The sequence below is a fragment of the Cydia amplana genome, chromosome 8, assembly GCF_948474715.1.
Source record: "Cydia amplana chromosome 8, ilCydAmpl1.1, whole genome shotgun sequence".
Lineage (NCBI taxonomy): Eukaryota > Metazoa > Arthropoda > Insecta > Lepidoptera > Tortricidae > Cydia > Cydia amplana.
Genome location: NC_086076.1, coordinates 3757491 through 3780139, shown reverse-complemented (window position 1 = coordinate 3780139; position 22649 = coordinate 3757491).

Genomic DNA, 22649 nt, shown 5'->3' with positions numbered 1-22649 from the left:
GGGAAAGTAACCTATTTAAGACCATAACACCATTAGGCCCGCATTCAAATATGGTTCAAAATTAAAAATTTTAATCTGGGGTGACTATTATTTGAATGACGCATTTTTGTGGCAAAATATTTTCATTCATGAATGAAATAACTTGAGAAATACGAAAAAGAACATTGATTTTGATACTTTACGTACGAACGTATTACGTATTGAACGTGTGAACCAAGGTTGCATTATTGAACTATCCTCCTAAGTCCCCGCGTACACATTTTTGTACATATTCCAAAAAATATTTTGAACTTTCATTGAGTAACTAAGGGTTCCAAATTCAATAACAAAACAAATGCTTCTGGGTCTTAGGAGCCTATAGTTGGGTGGTTTAACGGTATCTTAATTCAGTAGACGAGGTTAACTAATATATAAAACAAACAAAGCCCAATGCTCGAGCTCATTCTAAACATAATTCCATAACTCAAGATCTTTCTAAGAAAAATGTAATAAACACACATATCGCACGAACCTCCGCGAGTCGTAGACTAGGAATCCTCTAGACGGAGTTTAGAGCAATTATTTCATGAAACCGATGCTGCCAGAAATACTGAGTGCGGGGGACGAGGTGAGCGAGTCCCGTGCCGTGTTTGGTCCGTTCAAAGACACGGACGTCACACAAAGACACTTTGACTCGAAAATGGAGTAAAACTACCGTATATTTGTAGCAGAGGGGGTGGCGCTACTACGCTCAGTCTAGAGGATGTCTTGTCTATGCCGCGAGTCTTCAGTTGCCTTAAATTAAATTATTTACCCACGTTCGCGCGTTGTGTATATTTTTTGTCTCCGGAATTTAATATTTTTCATTACGTCGTGTTTTATACCGGGGCTTTTATTGAATTTTATCGCGTTATCGGGGTTCCGTATCCGGGGGTGCAAAACGGAACCTCATTAGTTAAGGTGACGGAACCAGTAGGACAAGAACAAATTATGGTAATTTTTTTTTTCTTAAACTAAATTTAAAAAAATAGACACTATATTTTTAAACTAACACATGCCTTCACCATCAGTTACCTGAACATAGAGTGTTCAAGTAACTGATATCATACTGATAAGTGATAACTGATGTCATAATACCATGTAGTAAAGTCATGGTAACTATAGTCAAGTATAATAAAAATACCACGTCAAGTGTAAATCAGTGTCAAGCGTTATCAACACGAAATTGAAAAATGTGATGGCGCGGAAAGGGCGATGTTTTCTAGCATTTTTGTATTGGGCATGAACATTTATATAGGTATTCTTGTGTTTCTATATGTGATGGTGCCACAGACAAACCCCTTTTTTCTGTGGATGGTGCGGAACCCTCATTGCAAGCCAAAATCGCACTTGCTCAAATTATTTTTGATAAAGCGCGTCGCTCTGCGCGAATGTATTCGGGGGAGTTTTAAACGGCGCCAGGTTTTGTAAGCGTTATTGTGGCGGAACTAATATGAGTATAAATGAGAACGTGGTGATTTATAGCCAGTTTGCATTCCCTTAGTTTATATTACCATGTACTCACCGAGCGTAGGTTAACCACTTTAACCAGTAAATGTTTTTTTGGCAAACGATGTACCAAACACCCTGTATTTATATTCCGTCACTGTATACAGGATTACAAGCGCCCTATATAAACATTCCAAACCCCTCAAGAAAGTAACACTAACTGTAGTTGAGAGCTCCAATAATGAGATGCAACTTACTAAGTCTCTGAAGTTCGGGTTCTAGCGTCAGACGCAATTAAACACTTAACAGTCTTCATTAGACTTACATTAACTGGGTTATTCGACTTATAAGTTGTAAGATACTTACACTTTCGTCAGTCGATGTTAACCCTTTGACCGCCGAGGACGTATCTAACGCGGGCGGCTACAACCCAATATCAACCTTCGTGCATTCCGACAAGGTTCACGATGATGTGCCGCACCATAAGCGCGGCGTTCAAAAGGTTAATCGCTCAATTTCTGGAAGATTTTTATAATTTGTATACAGTTATACACGTGTCACAATCACAATAAAAAATGAAGTGTAATGAAAGTGATCAACTCTGGTCATAGTGGGATTTGATGCTACAACTTTGAATTGCCGTGAAATTACACCAAGACTTATCATCCTTCGCAGCGAATTTATTCATTAAATTGCAAGCACTCATCAAGCGTGCATACTTACTGAAAATTTCCGAAATTGCGATATTTTTTTCGTGGGTACGCATTTGAGGCACGAAAATTCATATAGTGAAGTTTGTGATATTTTCCTAGAAAATTCCGAGAATATTTTTAACATTTTGGAAACTTCCCGTAACTTTTGTAGACATCTGCAGGATTGCAGTTACGTTGGTTTACCGCTACATATATATATAAAAGTGCACAAGTTTCTTCCAATCCAGGAACCCGATTCAGATTTTGTTTGTTATTTTTTTACTGGTTCTGATATGAACTTGACTATCGACTTCATGGTTGGCGTGCATGACTTCAATTTACAAGACATTTTGATGAAATATCGTGAGCTCGAAAACAATACAAAAGGTAATCACGTTTCATATCCCGGTCGATATAAGTCTAGTGAAACTAACCGCGAATCATTCAAAACTGTTATTCCATTTCACATTTACCAATCGGCGTGAGAGATCTTCAAGTATCAAAACCAGTTTAAGCCCATAACAAAATGTCACATTTGAATCGGGTTCCAGGTGACTGGTTTACGATAAATACCATTTTATTTCTCTAGAGATTGGTGGTTGTGCTGAAAGTTTTTAACGCAACTCCCTGGTTAATCGTTAAACTTCTGAAAGTAGGAAACAGCATCGCTATTGGGCACCGGGTCACAAACAAATGCGGATCGGCACGGACACAGAAACAGAATAACTTTTTTTAAATAGAACGACATAAAATAGTAGAATAAGTAAAAAATGGAACTAAAAAAATTCCATACCACTTAAATTGTTGTCATGTTTACGCATTTTACGTCAAAAATGTGACAGTTAGGTACGTAGGAAGTGGCGCCCTCAATAATTTTCTACAATTTTTTGTTGGACTATACTGTGAGTCTTATTAGTGCACTGCCTTATGGGAATATAGTTCAGATCCGGAAACCGCTACCAACTTTTAGTATGTTGTTGGGCATGGTATTTAGTCTCCAAAACTGCCGGGAGACAGCGGCGCCGGCCATCTACTTCAGCGGAATGACGTCATCAAAATGACTCCCGCCTTGATGCGAATATTGCATATTGCACCCAAAATATGCATTGCACATACACGTGTGGGGTATTAAATGAAAGCTAATTAAATATGCTATATTTTATTTACACACTGTGTATCAAAATATTTAACAGTTTAAGAGCAATTCACAAAAAAATCAAAATGATGTAAAAAAATATTCGATTATTTTGGTTCACAACCAAACCAAAAGTCGGACGTTAAAGCAGTACATTGCTTTATGCTATATGACGTCTCAAGCCTTACATATATAGCAAAAAAATTGAAATCTGATCAAAATTGTGGAAATTATGCGTCAAAATGTAGGTATTCGCTAGAACAAACGCCTTATACTATATGTATATGTACCTACATACATAAATATATTTTTTAATATATTTTATTTAGTACAGGCAAGGTGCAGAGAGAAGGTAAGGTACAGTTAAGGTGACATTCGGATGGCTACTGCAACTGCATTATTATTATTTGTAGTAAGAATCTTTGGAATCTCGACACAATGCGAGCAAATCCTTTTCCCAGCGAAACTAAAGCGTGCATACGGTTTTACCTTAACAGCCTTTCTGTTATCCAACGAGGTAAATGTGCCAGTGGTCGAAACTGTCGAAACTGCTTTTACTTTCGCAAGCTATGGAGGCAGCAAACAAAATGGCAACTTGACTAAGCCTTAGTACCTTACCCGCTAGCGTAAAAAATAAAAACAACAAACTTATAGTTCTCCCCTAAACAGCAACCGGAGCTCATTTCGTTTTATACACCTACCCGGGGCTCGATTCAGAATCAACTATTTGTTAAGGTTATGAACTTATTTTGATACGCCCTTGAAGATCGTTCATGCTGATTGGTGCATGCAAAATAAAGTGAAAGAACCATTACAAATAATCCAATCTGAATCAGGCTCTGTATATCACAAAAACGATCGCCAAGGTCTTATCAAAACTAGATCAAAAGCTTAACAATTTGTTAAATTAGAATCGGCCTCCCAGCTATTCCCATTATTACTAAATCCCGGATAGTAATCGCATTATCCTTTCTTTTTCAAGTGGGTTATATCCTTAAGCTATCGATTTCATCACTTTATTACATTTAACCCTAATAATTTTATAAATCGAACTGACCTAATCAATGGTTTTTTTTATATACTTCTTTTATTATTTTATTTTTTTACTTTGTCAATAGCAAACAGACATACAGCCCACCTGGTGGTAAGCGGTCACCGTTGTCTATATACGCCTACAACTCCATTACGGATATGATGGAAAGCGTGATAAAACGGTATCTGTCACTTTCAATCGCGCTGAGTTAAAAAGTGACGGATATTTTGTCACGTGGTTAAAGCCATCATGCCTCACATCAGCCATGTAAGCCAGGACAGGGGTATTACATGTCACGCCATTTTTTTTAATATCAATATATTCATTTGTTTAAGTATATACAATTAATAGTGCTGAGTTTTTTTATATAAATTTAATATCCAGGGAGAAAAATGGGGTCTATGTTTGTATGGACATCCACTATCACCATACTCACGTAAGACAGGAGAGCTAAATGTATGAGATTATATGTTTTTAGTTTACCGTGGCTGGTAAAAAGCGAATGCATTCAATCTTATAGGTACACTTATGTCCACTATTTTATCGTGACGGTAAAACGTGCTAGTAAAACGTGCCGTCCTCGATTAAGTATAAAAGCCTCTATAGACTCTCAGTAGATTGCGCAGCAGGGTTTGATGTATGTTCTTAATTAACAATCGTTTTAGGCAGCCCCATTTTAAATTAACCGCTCTTGAGTAGGTCTCTTACTTAAAGGGAATAAGCTTACGTAAGGTTTGAGTTAAGTAATTCGTCTAGTTTTAAGCAATATATATCTTAAAGTACCTACAGTAATGTTATTTTAAGATGATCATTATTAATAGTATTTTATGCAACCGTTGTTTAAGAGAGGTCAAAAAAGGCGAGTGGCGTGAGTAACAATTTGAGGCGAAGCCGAAAATTTTTAATAAAGACGCCACGAGTATTTTTTGACTCAGTTAAACAACGTTGCATACAATACTTTTTCTACGACCAAGCACATTCTTTGAAATAAAATTGTAAAAACAAATTGTAATTCAAGAAGTAGCAAACATGAAGGGTACTGGCGGGAAAAGAATGAATGAATGAATGAAATTTAAAAAAAAACATGTCTATGGTTCACTTATTTGTCAGAGATGACATTTAGAATAAGGTTGGCAACACTGTATGTCATTCAATATTTTTTAAGTGGTCATTACACGAAGTATCGTAAAATCGCTAAAAAGATACTGCGTGTATGCACAAATTCCTTTTTGGGGAATAGACTAAAGACATGTCTTGACAACTATAAGGTAGGGTTTTAAAGGTGTGTGCACGACCCTTTAAATGACAAATAAAAGTACGAGAGTAGAAAAAACTCTTAACTTTGCCTCTCATGGCCCTCATATTCCACAAATCTTAAAATCAGCGAAAACACAGCCGAGGTTTTAAAAGAGTCGAATTTTGATTACCTTTACAATATTTATGGTACATTGTTTAATTTAAGTCCTATAAATGGACATAAATATCGCTATTTTGAAAACAACGAACTTGAATAACTATAGAAATCTGGATAGAGCCCAAAACTGAGTCCACGGGAACAGTGCCGCGAGCAATTCAACTGTACTGCACGCATGTTGACACCGTCGAATCATATTTCCGCGTTTTTCTAAGTCAAAAATGTATTGAGAGCTTCATCTACACTCTATATTCCGTCTCTGATTCATTCATTCTTTGAGGGAGGGATGGGAAATGACTCAGGTGAAATTCCGGATCCTCACAGCTCTCTGTTAAAACAGCGCTGACACTTTCATGGGTTTACATCTTGTGTGCGTCTCTCAAGGTGCAATATCCATAAAATAAGTTAAATTTTCATTGGACTAACTTCATGTGAAAGGTATTCTCACGGGAGAAAGCTAGTGAATTACAACCCCTTTCAGAAACTAAGTGCATACTTGCGCAGGCTTTACTGAGAGCTGGCTGTATTCTGATTATTTGAGCGAGTTCGAGCTCTTGCACGAACCAGTGAAGTTCTAAGTTGGATGGATGCTTTGCAACATTTCGGTGTAATGTATCGCGTTACTGCTGCAAATATTTATCAAAATCAATGTTGTTGCCCGGATTATTGACATTTCCGGCAGCATAGCAGTCGGCAGCAATTCTGCTGCAGTGATCCTGGTGTAGTCTGAATCGGAACGGGACCTTTATTATTACAAAAATCGCAGAGTCAGAAACAGAATCCTTTTGAGAGTTTACAAATCAGTTTAATATAAGCTGACATTTGAAGTGTGAAAAAGCGACACGGCAGCGGCACGGTTGCATCACCAGCTCATCAGTCACACTCACAACATACTTTTGTACAAAATGTGGGCAATTTTTCCAGTATTGGTTATTACAACCCTTTTAAGAAGTGTCTTTAATTTTATTTACAAGAACATTGCAACGAATCGTCTCCCATTCACACTTGAGCGGTGGCGTAGCAAGCCGCCGATAAGAAAGACCGGTCTTTCTAAAGTTCATTGAGAGAGCCCTATTTCTAGTGTATGTCTTTCGGCTGACATAATGATGAAAAGTAAAGGATGACTCACGTTAGACCGGGCCGTGTCCGGGCCGGAGCTTCCGGCGCTTACTTTTCTATGACAAGTGATCACGTGACGCTTTCCATCGAAAACGAAGCTCCGGAAGCTCCAGCCCGGACACGGCCCGGTCTAAGTGTAAGGCCTGAGTGGACGCTCGAGTTGGGCGTGCAGCGGGGCGGGGCGTGCGGCGTGCATGTTAAACAAATGCAAGCGTATAGGAGCGGCCTTAGTGCACGCTGCTCACATCACGTGTGAGCCCGACGCTACGCTGCACGCCCCGCCGAACGCTCCGCTTCGAGCGTCCACTCAGGCCTTACACTTACGTGGGTCATCATTAATGCGTCTTTATATTTCGTTGCGATCATCCCACTCCCGCTAGCGTTTGGAACACACACCTGATGTTGGTTCAAAGCAATCACATTACTTTAGTGCATCATGCACTGACGTTGTTAATGGCCTAATTCCTGTGATACTTCGTTTCCACGAAAACACGCAGCAGCTATTTCCAATCAAATACTTTTTGATTAGTAATAGAATAGTCTCCAAGCATGAATCCCGCGCCACACGGGGCAAAACGACGATCGTACATCGACCAACGCCAAACGAAAAGAAAAGTTGTAGGTATCGTATCGGTATGGCAGATGCTATGAAAAGTCATGTGACTCCATACATTATTTAATGTTCGAATGGCGTTTTTTATCAATGATTGTCATCTTGGCTAGACCCAGGGCGGAGTCCAGCAAAAGCCAAGTGGCAATCCTTTATTGAAAAAGCCAAACGTCATTTTTCGTTACAACTGACATCTACATAGGCATTTACTCGTAATTGCGTAACTCCTTCAATGTGTTATTTCCATTTCGGCCCCCCTAGCTCCATAAACTTCAAAACGACCTTCTCCTATCCGAACAAAAGACGTAGCCTATGGCACGCGAACCATCACACCAAAAACGAGTCGATTTGACTTGTCATTGATCAAAATTGATAATATGAAGAAACACGAGTCACACTAACAGATTGTAAAATTTTCCTAGTCTGGTAAAAAATCTTGGGCAAACTTCGAGGCGAGGGCGTGAAAATTCGTGAAACTTACCAAAATTTAATTGAAATCGTTGAAGCTGTTTTCATCTTTTCAACTATTAAGAAGAACAGTTAAATAATATTTAAATAGCGAAATAATGATATGACTGAAAATAACTTAACGATTCAATCTAGTTTCAGTTCCTATTACCATTTAAGATTCCGTTGCACACCGCTCCACGGAAAAATAAACATTGAAATCACACCATTAATTGGTTAATTAAGAACAAGCAAATTCCACTCTTCAATAAACAGGACTTAAGACAACTTCCCCCAAGTCTGCGAGTGCACAATTGAAGTACTATTTGTCTTAACGTCTACTCTACCTACTTAAGGTTGTTACAAACTTTCAGTTTGTTTTAAAATTAACGTTTGAATTGTGACAGTATTCTAAACTGGATATAAAGTTACTGCAAATTGACAGCTTTGCAAAGTTTCGGAGACGTGCTGTAAAAACTTTTAATGATTTCTCATTGTCTTATTATTTATTAATTTAACTCTCTCTGTGTGTGTATTTTACAGGTGAACAAGGCCTGTTATAGTTTTGGTATAGAAACATGTCTTATATTTCCGAAATATGCTATTATAAGACATTTTTTTTCAAACCCCTCAGAAATCCGTCCTCCACGGGTGTAAGCGCGCTTCAAATAGTTTACCTACATTGAAATAAGATCGGAAATGTACCTATTAGATTAGATATCACGCGCTAATGTTTACCGAGTGGACCTTAAAAAATGCCAAACTATTTACGGAAAGGCACCTTAGATAAAAAAACTATGCTCATACAGCCAGTCAACGTTTTGCAGCTTTCTTATGCATATAATAAACTTAATAAATAAACGATGTAAACAACAAGTCTTAACTTAATACGCCATTCGCCTTACGAAAGCATGTCCTAATTAAACACACCCGACAAGCGGTGTCAATCGGATCGCACCTAATTTTATCCGAACTAGTTGGTGAGAACTATTCGCGGGATGCCGTGGAACTGACTAAAGGAACGAACTGGAGAAATTTTAATTCGAGAATACTACTGTTCCAGTGTTTGGGAATTCGAATTGAACTTGAGAAGTTCGAAATTAATCTGTAAGGTGAATAGTTATTGTCCATTTCAAAATAATACCTATTTGATAAAGTGGGACAAGTCAAACAGATGTATTTGGAATTGAACATTTCTAAGAAATTTTAATAATAGGATACCCGAATATACATTAATCACCATCGTTACATACTTGCAATGTTTTATCAATTACGAAGAATAATTACAAATTTTACCTAAATAAATATGATTACTTTAAAAAAAACTACCATTTCGTGAATTTTTATCGAAGGAACTATTAGTAAAAAAAAATAGTGAAACAAAATTGATTAACTTGATTGAGAATTTTTACACATTTTTCTCAGCACATACACATCTGATGCTCCATTACACCCCCTGTGCTATAATAAAGCACATTACGTAACTACGTCGAAAATGTAAAGGGCCATACATATGTACTGTTAAGCGTTGTACGATACACGTGCGAATAGGTAATTCGCAACTCGTTTTTCTTTAGATATTATTAAATGAAAAAATAATCGATACAATATCTACCGATGCCAATACTTACTCAAAATCTGTAAAGTTTAAATATTAGAATAGTTCAAGAGCTAGGTGAAACAACTTAATTCTTTCAGCTCATTAGATGAAAGCCCGTGCCGTAGGAAATAGTGAAAAGTGCCGGATCCGGCCCCGGACTAGTCGGTTTTAATTACGCGCGTATCGCATTCCGGATTGAGGAATCCACTCGATTAGCCGGATTCTTCGCCGTCGCAAGACGGTTTATCGGAATGCGGGGAACGGCTGATTTATCGGGTTATTTAAAGTCGGGGTTACGTGCGTGGGTGTTGAGTTGAGAAAATTTGAAAACTTTGGGTGATGTCAGACGGTTCACTCGAATGAATGTTCACTTATAAGGTCTCTGCTCATTACACCGCATCATACCATAACCGTGCTATGAACATGCTATGAACGTGTCAGGCAAAAAAAAATATCTTTGTACTTATTAAAAAGTATGAGACAACGCCAGTCACCGACCATACCCGTAGCGTGCCATGCACGGACCGTCAAAAATTGTCGGCAAGGATATTTTGCCGGTGCCGAAACGCTCCGTGCATGGCACGCAACGTTGCCAGAACGGTGCACAGGCGGCGAAACGGTGAGCATACGGGTTAACGTTTCATTTTTCTTTCATATCATACGCTTAGCTGGAATGATAATTGTCTAGAATTTCCAATAAATTATTAGAACATTATCAGAATTTGCAGAGACCGAAAAATCAACTTATTAGTGCAAATAGAAATCGCATCTAAATCCGTCTATTCCTCCTCTAGAAGTTATTATATGGGATTATGCAAGTGGACGAGTCTCTGGGACTTCAGATTAGTTTTCGATATAGACGACCACCGATAGACTCCATTCTCTTAAATTAACATTTGTTTACTCCTGCTACGGCTTCCGAGCCCAGGTTGGTTCATAGACTCCGCGTTATCATAAAGAAATATGTAAGCTTGGAGTGCTTCCTCCATACATAGATGCAAAACCATTGATAATAAGTTTTAATCGAGTTTTGCAAAAACTTATTTATACCATACCATTCATTACGAAAGTAACTCTATCTGTCTGTTACCTCTTCACGCTTAAACCGCTGTATCGATTAAGATTAAATTTGGTACCTACGAAGATACCTAATTTGAGGCCCGAGAAAGGACGTAGGATAGCTTTTATCCTGGAAACAAAAGGCATGATGTCAGAATACAAGAAAAGTGTTACACTGCGGCTGGGTGACCCCCAGAAAATTCCGACTTCTGGTCTACCGCTTCCGGTCAGAAAAATGTTGGACGGCCTCGCTAAACGGTCAGACCTAGGTGGGGAGTGCTCGACCAAATGTCATAGAGGGACCCTGACAGTTTCAACGTTTTTGGAAATTCGTCCTCTAAGGCGATTAAAAAGGGAATAACAGTTTATACTCGGGACGAATATTAATAGGTATTTTTTTGAGTGGCGGACTCCAAAGTTCATAATGTTAGAATACAAAAAAAATGGCGTTTTTGAAAAAGATCGATGGATACTAAATGTAATCGGAAAATGGTCTGTGGTTTGCAACTACCGCTCGCCAGATTTCAATTGCTTCGAGAATTTAAAAATCCATGAACTTACAGGGATTGTTTGTCGATTTTTCACTCTTTGTGTAACTTGCAACTGGCAATTCGATGTCGATTTGTTTTGAAATCTGTAAGGTTAAGATCAGCTTGCAATGTTGTCATGTTTTATTTTGCATTAGATATTGTCGGTCAAGGAATTGGTTTCTGTATTTCGTACCTTATTACAGTGACATATGCGACTTCTACTTAGTGGTTTTATAATACAGTATCAATGTGACAATTAACGAAATGGTACAGAAATCTAATTGGACTGTACAGGAGGGTTTTTAATCTGGTAGATTATAAGTATAAAGGTGGCCCAAAGCATAATAAGTATGATACACAAATGCAAAAACTTAGTTAAGATAATCTCCAAATATTATAGAGATTGTAACTGATTGTAACTGTACCTCTAACATTTATATGAAGTTTTTTTTTTGACGTTTCTTAAGATTATGTACCTACAATGCCACTGTAAACATTTTTCGACATATTTTTTTTGCCATATTATAATGTAAAATCGTGTTCTACTTACTTAAAGTAGGTACCTAATTACTTCTAAACAAAATAAACAGAATTTGATCACTAAAGAAAAACTTACCAAATAATAAATATCAGAATGAAATCAATTCAAAAAGTTCGGAAGCCGCTCAAATACCCTTATGTTATAAACAAGCATATTCCCAGCTACAGGTAACCTTTAGTCAGGGGATTTTATGGTTACCTTCACCTATCTACTGGAAGATGTAGACTGGGAGCTGAAATGGAAAAGTTGCTATTTTTTTTATAAAACTATGGAAACGGATTATATCGCGTATCATGTTTTTATATATAATACTTCCCGACGTTTCAATTCGAACCCTTTACAGCGTTCGTGGTCAGCGGGACTCTGTAAAGGCTTGTTGGCAGTTACCATAAAAAGCTCGTATCTCGTAATGTCATGTCATGTTATGTCTCGTAATTATTATATTATTATTATATATTAGGTAGGTACTGTTTTGACATTTTGTATATATTACTTTTTAATTTAGTGTAAGTCATGTATTTTTTTTTTATTTGTATTGTATATTTTGACATGTGTTTTTGACTTAAAGATATTGAATTGAATTGAATTGAATTGAATGTTTGCAGCACATTGGTGCTCGATAGTTAAAAAAATATTACGGGGTCGTAATTAAGTTAAACTAAAAAAACTGTTATTTAATGAGTACACGGATAAATTCTATATCTAATTTAATATATTGCTTGTTTTGGATTTTCTCACTGTATTTAATTTGGAAGTTTTATATTTCACTTCAGCTCCCGGTTTTCGAATTTTCCTGTAACTGTCGTTCCTAATAACGGCCCGGGCGGCGTATTATTTAGACTTTACCGAAATAAAGTGTAAGTACGTGTCGAGCCACGCCCAATTTGGCCAATTGACAGCTGACAGCTGCGCCCTTTTGTTTTACAGTTGCCTTTGCGATTGTATTTATGTTGACGGGCGGGATTGATTTTGTTTATTATAATAACGATGCAGTAAGGTATTTTTACTCTTGATTGCTGTTTGTCGTGAAACAATTGTCATTTTGCTACGGTACCGTTGTTTCCTGTGATTCACAATCATCAAGGATGACTCACGCTAGACCGGTCCGGGCCGGAGCGTCCGGCGCTTCGTTTTTTATGGAAAGCACCACGTGGTCACCGATCAGCCGTCATAGAAAATGACATGTCGGACGCCCCGGCCCAGGCACGGCCCGGTCTATCTTAATATCTACGATAACGAAGTGTTACAGAAGTGAACAATGACCGAACTATTACTCGATCGAAGTTGAAATCAAGATGGATGCCGCCGGTTGACATACATGTTTTTTCTGTACATTTATCAGACGGATTGATGGATCGCACCTCGCCTCAATAATCTGCTTTCGCAGGCGATTTGTCAACGTGCGACACCTCCGGGACACAAGCTTAGGGTTACCTGATGTCAGGGATTTGTATATGTTTTTAGGATTTTTTTTATTACGGCCTCCTAGCCTTAGTCATTCATAAACGGCTCTATCTTAATCAGTTGATGGTCGTCGTTTGTCCCTATCTGTCGTTATGCTATAGAGAGGGACAAACGACGATAATCAGCTGATTAACTTAGCAGACGTTTATGAATAACACCGTAAGTATATATATTATATTTACCTATGTAAGTATGCATATTAGCTGTCCCTACATATGTAGTGTGCAACTGCACCTACCCTTTTCAAGCCAATAAATGAGCGTTTTCCAAAAAAAGTGTACATTTCATTCATGTCTTCAAAATATTGACTTCTTGGGCTCATTTTACTCAGAATCATTTGTACATTCACGCCTCATACATAAAAAAATGTGTCCAAAGATTTCCTTTCCAGATCGTCACATTCTTGTATGATTTTTTTTTTGTTTTCATATGTTTTCCGAGCGAAGCTCGGTCACCCCGATATTATATATAATACCTATTGTCTTCGGTTACCGCGATAGTTACTCATGAAATAAAACTATTAAAATGGATTATATCGCGTATAGGTATTGAATAAATTGAATTTATATTACATCCCGACGTTTCGAACCCTTTACAGCGTTCGTGGTCAACGGGTGACTGAGGAAATACATATTACACTAATATACACTAGTAATAAGTAGGTATACATTTAAATTGTAAGTACTTTACTTTTTTGAAAATAAAAAAAGACATAAATTGTGTCATATTTCTGAAACCATAATCTGGCAACCCTGGTCGTATTTATACATTCCTTTGAGAAGGGCTTTCGTGGGAGGGAAGGGATTACTAGAAACTTGGTTAGGGCCGTTAGAAGTATGCATGAGAAACCTTGTTTGCCTCCCACGTGCTGCGGTATCAATAGGCTCTCGGAAGTAGGATCCGATACTAATAAATAAATAAATATTAGGGGACATCTTACACAGAATAACCTAGCCCCAAACTAAGCAAAGCTTGTACTATGGGTGTTAGGCGACGATATACTTAGTTATATAGATAAATACAAATATACAAAAAAAAACATGACTCAGAAACAAATATTTGTGTTCATCACACAAATAAATGCCCTTACCGGGATTCAAACTCAGGGCCATCGGCTGCACAGGCAGGGTCACTACCCACTGGGCCAGACCCGTCTACTGATCTGATACGGTCTGATTCGAACTTCAAAAAAATTGCTAAAGATACGATATGAATCGGATATTTCAGTGTAAAGTGACGTTTTTGTTTGAAGAAACGTCACTTTTGACACAGACAGGCGATTCATGCCGATCGAATCAGGCCGATAATAGAAATAAACTTTATTGTAAGTAGGCACAAAAATACATAATAGAAGTAACTCGAGAAAAGGTAACTTCTGAGGAAAAGCTAACAAAGGCAAACTTATCTCTTTGAGGGATCTCTTTCATTTAATCTTTGAGTAGATGAGAGGAGAAAATGAGAAAGTGACAAATTCAGCAACATTTCTTCAAACAAAAACATTACTTTTGACAGTGACAGATTCGATCCATATCGTATCGAGATCAAATATGAAAGATTGAAAGATATGAAAGATTTTAATCAGGCCAATACTTATATCTTCTACAAATTACGTGTGACCTGTGTTCCTACTCCAAATTTTAAAATATATTCTACAACTTACAAAAAGTTGCTAAAATACGAGTATATTTATGGACATTTTTTATTGCGGTAACTTGTATCGTAAAAGAGTTGCCAAATGGCAAATTTTGGTGTTCACTTGCTTCAAAAGTTGCTAAATTAGCACCTAGTTTCGTATCACGTACAATTGGCCATCTGAATAACCCTATAGATAGTCTCGGAACTTAGCCCATTAGCACTCGTATTAGGGTAACGGCGGGATAACTGGCTCAAGATTAACTCCACGTTCATCGCTGTTCACTCAAGAGAATGGAGTTTAGCTTTCAAAATACTTTATAAGAGGGAGCGTAAAGCCAAGAAATTAGAAGGGGACAAAAGATATGGCTCGCTGGGCGAATTTGCGACGGATGAAGTGGCTGTCGCGCGGTATTTACCTTTTCTGTCAATTACTCTGATTTGGCAATATCACTAGCTATTTTGTAAGTAATAAAATTATACTAAAATTATGGTATGCCGAACAACGACATACAATTAAAAATAAATGAAAATTATACATGTTTCTTTCTATTGAGCCAAATTTCACCTCATAAGATTTTGGTAGGAGGTATTATTTTTCTCCTTGACAGGGTTCCATGAGATGATGCCAAGGGCTAAATTGCTGAACTAATACTATCTGTTTACCTACTGTGCGATTTTTAAATGATAGTATTTGAAAAGCTTATTTCCAACAGAAACATGTGTATGTATAACATAAAGTTTCCTAGGCCTGAAACTTGATTCGGCCAATTATCTATTATCCTCTATCTCAGATTAGGAGAGTCACGCGTGACAGATTGACCCCAATTGGGAGAGGATAAGAAGGGAAATATCAGGTGACGTTTCGTCGGCGGGCCTAACTTTTTAATTGGCAGGTCGGACGAGAGGCGGAGCCGACAGACAGATTTTAGCAAACTTTTTAAGAGGTGAGGCAGGTACCCGATATGAATGTTTTTGTATCGTTATTTACAGCGTTAAGAGTCACATGAATCTAGCCGCCGCCATACAATCGAAGTTACGCTCTTATTTTAACCTCCTAAGGCCCAGCCATCCAAACGATACATCCAAAGTTTGCCACTGAAATTTGAATCTAAAATGTAGGAAATAGAGTTGATTTAGCGTTGTCTGAAAATTTAATGAAACAAAGCAAAAGCGACTCTGTTCCTATTGGACATGGTTTAAATTACATCGAACTGAAAGGTACTATAGGTAGGACCTTGGCCACCTTGGGCCTTAGGAGGATAAAACGACATTATGAAATAGCATGAAATTTAATATGCACATTCAAGTGACATTTATTTATGCATTATTTATGTCTGGAAGTTCTGGAACGTATAGTGCGACATAAAATACATAGTAGAATTTAAATAAAATGGAACCAAAATATTTCGATACTAAATTGTTGCCACGTTTAAGTATTTAACGTCAAAAATGTGACAGTTATGTAGGAAATGGCGCCCTCAATAATTTTCTACAATTTCTCGTCGGATAGTACTACATCTTTTTTTTTTTGAGAATACAAAGAAAAGAATTTTGGTATGATACTGCAAGAATCCATACATACTATGGAACATTAGATCAAAAATTGGCTACCATTTTTGGAATTTATCAAAACAATATCATTAACAGTAACAAGGGAGTAGAAGAAGGCGTGGTAACTGGTAATAAACTCTATGGGTTACCAGCCCTGCTAGGAGTTGAAGGAGAGGCCATATTAAGTGTCAAAAAATTGTTTCGTTAAATATAAATATAATATAATCAATGATGAATCTAAATACTGTAAACAATATACTAAGCATGTAATAATAATGCCTCCACGGCCGATTCGGCCACGGCGACTGCTTCAACTCTGTTGCTGTCTCTGTGTTAACTTAATAAATGGCTATTCTGATTCTGAAGACGGGATAATTATTTATTAGTTTGACGTGCCCCGGACGAGCCTCGCCTGACGCTGCAGGCGCAATACGTCACAACGACAGCTCATACATCCCGCGTGTAATCACTAGCTGCAATATGTACAGACAGAGGTGAACACAGAGAGACTATTTAACTAAAAAACATTTATAAATATTTTCGGGAACAATCTGACTAGTCTCAAACTAGGCAAAGCTTGTACTTATACAGTCGCCATGAGAGATATCGGAGCGGCCAATGTGTTCACAATATCTGAACACGCACTCTAACGACCTGACAAAATAGAGGCGTGTTCGCGAGGCGCGGCGCTCCGATATATCTGATGGTGACTGGACTAGGCGACGATATACATCATACTTAAATAGATAATAAATACGAGTACATACTTGGACAGGTACCTACATAGAAAACACTCATAACTCATGAACAAATATTTGTGATAAACACACAAACAAATGTCCTTACCGGGATTCGAACCCAGGACCTCCAGCTTCGTAGGCAAGGTCACTGCCAACAAGGCTAGAAGACCAATAAAAAAAATCCTATAAGTGATTATGCACCTAAGGTTGTTTGTGTCAAATATTTAAGCGGAGTCTCTATTGTTTTCCATAAACTTTTAAGTCATAATGTATTGTTTGTCCGCATTTCCGTTAGTCATAATTTGGTTTTTCTAAGAAACGGGTAACTTTTCAGGATTGCCATAAAACAAACCTAACCTAACCTATCTATAGGATAACCTGAAATGTTATCGGTTTCAGAATTATGACTAATGGTAATCTGACAATCATTACATTATGACTTTCAATAATTATGTCAAACAAAGCAATCCGTATTTAAGCGTTTTATCATGTAAGTCTGCACTATCTTAATTAAAGTACTCTATGTTTTTTGCCGCGCAAGATGAGTTCCGATTTAAATTATGATTAGTTGCAGCAGGTAGCGTATTACACAACGCCATCCCTCCGTATCCCTCTGGGGTTGCTTCATACAATTACACGTAATGGCTTCCTCTACAAAGGATTAAGGATTCCAACTTGAGATTTCAAATATACCAGGGGGGCTGATTCTGTTTTAACAATGTGAGTAGTTTTTATCGTACTTTGATACGATATCTTAAATTGTGTCACTGTCTCTAAATAGGTACGTCTCTTATGTAACGATATTTAGTAATATTTTACGGAATTACTTCGTTAGTACTTACCTACAAAGTTACTCATCATTTTACGCTCGAAAATTATCTAAATACTGTGATATAATATAATTATTTGAATAGTATTTTTATAAAGCGCGAACATTACTGAATTAATAACGTATGGTATAGTTATAAAACTTATAAAAACACACAATACGAACATTTAAATCAATGAAATATGATTTTTAATATAATGTTTGTAACTATTAAGTATAATATTGTAATTTATTATTTGAGAAAATCAATTTGTCTTGTTTTTAAATATAATTTACCTGCATACATATTTTCATTTTGTTTCTCTCCCAACTCGGCCAGAACCTATCGATATATTAATTATATTAACTATATTAACCTACCTAACTAAGACTCAATTAGCCCTATACATCTCAGTAAATTGTTAATTAAACATATTATTATCCTTCAGCGTATACAAAAGCCTCCTAGGTTGTCAATAGAAGCAACCACAATGAGCCACGTGTAGTAAATAACATACTTAGCAACCTGTTAGATCACACATGTTACTCCATTTTAAACTATATTACTTACAATTAAGCCTCAATTTCAGATGAGATAATGTGCACATGATGCATTGTAGTTTTAAGCTCGAGTATAGAATCTATTCTAAATTTGCCAAATGAAGTTCTCACATACATACCTACAATCTGAAGTAATTAATGTCGTATTGTTAATTGAAACAAAGAGTACCTATCGGAAATCGTTAGAGAAGTAAGTAAGTACTTATTACTTCTCGAACGATTTCCGGTCTTTGTAAGTACAAAGACATATTTTTGACGTAAATGTATCGCAAATTGAATAAATATTTAGATCAAAGCTCACATTTCAATTATTTTAAAATTTCATCTTCATCAATAATCTTTTTAAACTGATTTTCCAACACTGGCTGTCTGCCGTCCCTGGTATTGTATTGAAAACAAAACTATGCATAAATCTTAAACGAATATTTCACTTTAATATAATACCTACAGAAGTATGCGACATGTTTGAGAGGACATATTCAATATTCATTATAGTATCCTTTATTCTTTATTTACTCATAACTTTGTATTATTACGAAATAATGGCGTTTAGAAACATTTTATTTAAATGCGTCAATATACGATATTGGATTCTATTTTACAATAGTGGCTTCATGCAATGCGTTTATACCTAAAAACTACTACATACATATTTCTAAATAAAGTTTTGTGCTAAACTTACAAAAAATGAAATAAAAAACTAGGCATTAAAGATTTTTTGTTAATGTCTCAAAGATTTTACCTAACTCCATAAAAATAATAATAATTTAATTTAATTTTATATTTTAAAAATTAACTGTCATTCGACGCGAGAGGTAATTATAATAGTTTCTTCTTTACAATTAGGTACTTAAATATCTGGATAACGCTAGCCTCAGGTTTATATTATTGTTAGTTTGATTTTGTTTTTCGTTTTACTCGCGGAAAATGTAGGAGTCGTGACGACTGACGACCGCCTACTTACATTAAAAGCTTAGATCAACCTAATTATTGAGTTACAGATACGGAATGAAACATAAACGACAACGAAACGCTTTGTGTCTCTCTCTTCCATATTAGTGCGACAGTGACAGTTGCGTTTCGTTCGCTACGGAGTGTAAACGATTGGCATATTGGCTACGCAGCCTGATCATCATCATCATCATCTCCTAGCCGTTTTCGGCCACAGCGACTGCTATCTACCGCTGAGAGCGTCGCTGGTGCGCTCTCAGGTGACTGACATAGCCAAACTTTGCAGCAAAATGTACGGCCAGATAAACATAGGTACACTGAAATACAATATATGTTAAATACTAACTTAAGTGGCCATCAGTGGACCTTATGACTACATTCCGATGTTTCGAGCCCTTTACGGTCTTTGAGACAAAATTAAATCAAATACCTATCAGTAAAATTCTCTCATATTTTTTAACTAATTTAACCACATACTTACTTAACTATATAGGCATCTCATAGATATTTATAAAACCCATTCTATTTTCATTTGAACAACAATTCAGTTAATGTACGGGTTAAAACGGACTGGACCATTCCGAACATGCCCGCACAATGGATTCAGCACTAAAGGCTAACACCTATTTAATTCAGTGCGCGTCTAAACTTTAAATTCATCTAAGATTAAAGTTATTTAACAGTCCCATCACGAGTTCTTTGCTCTTTCATTACTTAATTTACAGATGTAATTAACTAAATCTTCGTTAGAAAAGGTACGTGCCCATTTTTTTGGGGTCGCCTTTGTTTTGTGAAAGAAAAGAAAGTCGGAGATAAAACTGTTTGCGGGGAGTGATAGGAATACGAATTAGTTTTATGTTCGAGCTTGTTTTTGCAACATATTGATTTAGTATCATAATGATTATTACTGAATCGCGATTAGAAAGGGATTGAGATAGCTGTCAATCCATATTGATTTTGACGTAAGTGTATGGAAATCTGTTATTTCTAATCCCTTTCTGATCGCGGCATGATAATAGTGTGATTCAATTTATGTTTTTTTTTTATTATTATAATGTCTAGATACTCGTAGGTATAGGTATATAGAAAAGAATAGAAATAATATATTCGTGAGCACAAACACAAAATAGACAATTATACAAAACAGAGAAACGTCAACGTCGGGATGTAGTATACATTCATCATCATCATCCTTTCCTGGCCGGTTTCGGCCACGGCGACTGGGGTTGTACTGGTTATTGAGAGCGACGATCGTGGGCTCTTAGGTGGCTGACGTAGCCTATCTTTGCAGTGAATGCACGACCGCACTCACCGCAGGTCAGCACCCCTCCGACATAATTGTAGTTGATGACCGCAGGTGGTCGGGCCTTTAACTCGTCACGCTTTGCGTCGAGTTCCACTCGCCTCTGCTCTTCGAAGGCTTGCACTTTTGTGCTCACTGTATGCCTCCACATCGGCCGATCTTGTGCCGAAGTCTCCCAGTGCGATGGTTCAATGTCACATCTCCGCATGTGGCGCTTCAGAACATCTTTGTATCGCAAAAGTTGGCCGCCCTGTTTCCGCTTTCCACTCTGCAATTCTGAGTAAAAGATACAAGAAGGAGAGTATACATTCAATATAAGTACCGTTTTAATAGTTTTATTTCATGAGTAACTATCGCGGTAATCTAAGACCATATTAAAAAGAGAATCTTAATCTTAAAACGGATAATCACCTCAGCATGTTGCTGGCGATTTCCAGCGCTGTATATGTCGGCGGCCGATCGTAAAGTTCCTGTGTTCTTTTGACAGTAGTCACATTAAACTAATAGACAAGTAGGATAGGTTTGTTAGGTTGCTTCAGATGCCCGAATTAGAAACTGTCCAGAAATCCTCCGTCGATTCAGGGAACGAGAAAATGACTTTCATGCGGCCGTGCGCGTTGGAGGGCCCGCCATCTTGTGGCCTGAATCGGAAACACATCACACATTTATAGTTGGTCAAACCAATTTGTCAGTAAATAAAAACAAAACAAAACTATACTCATCCTTTTCTTTTGGATGATAGTACTGTGTAAGACAAAGATAGTATGATTCTCTCTGTCTATGTTTGAAATGAGACAGTCCTTTGACAAACTATAAATACGCCTCGCGCCAAAAATCTGACGCCTCCTGTGCTGCCCCCTACAGTTCCTGCACGCTCCCTATATCCAATTATCCATCCTACAGGATACATACATACATATGATCCTTTCTTATTTATCGGCCAACCTAGGTAGGTACCTTTTCCGAAAATGTGCCAACACCAATCAATCACTTCATTGCCTTTCCAATCCAAATGTTGTGAAGTCCGAATTAGACAGATACGTAAATCAAATTGGATTATTGAAGCAACAACGCTATTAAGAGGAAAGTGGACGCTTCTCCATACAAACGTGGTCCTCATTTTCCTCTCCGGATATTAAAGTTATAGAAAATATTTTTGCACAATGTGATGTATGTTAACCATAGCTATGTCCCTTTGTTTGACTTTATTTGTAAAATTATTATAGAAGTAGTGTAAAACAAGTTCCAAACAAAATTCTGAAAGCTGGGAAACTCTTATAAAATATTTAAAATCTTATAAACTCAAGCAAAGGGCAAAGCTGTGGTTAATATACCTACATCAAGTTGTGTAAAAATATTTTTCCATAATGTCAATTTTTAGATAGTAAAATGGGCACTACGTTTGTATTAGAGTGATTGTATAATATTGTTGTATTTATTCATATTCATATTTTATTCCTTTTTAGGGTTCCGTACCCAAAGGGTAAAAACGGGACCCTATTACTAAGACTCCGCTGTCCGTCCGTCCGTCCGTCCGTCCGTCCGTCCGTCTGTCACCAGGCTGTATCTCACGAACCGTGATAGCTAGACAGTTGAAATTTTCACAGATGATGTATTTCTGTTGCCGCTATAACAACAAATACTAAAAACAGAATAAAATAAAGATTTAAGTGGGGCTCCCATACAACAAACGTGATTTTTGACCGAAGTTAAGCAACGTCGGGCGGGGTCAGTACTTGGATGGGTGACCATTTTTTTGCTTGTTTTTTTGCTTGTTTTGCTCTATTTTTTGTTGATGGTGCGGAACCCTCCGTGCGCGAGTCCGACTCGCACTTGGCCGGTTTTTTTAAGAATTAAGATTTATTGTATTAGCGTTAAGACCTTTTAAAAAATTGTATTGGATTCGTTATGCGCTCCTAACTTTTATAATAATTAAAAAATCCAAAAAAGTCAAACGAGAGGCAAAGCTATGGTTAATTAACATCAAGT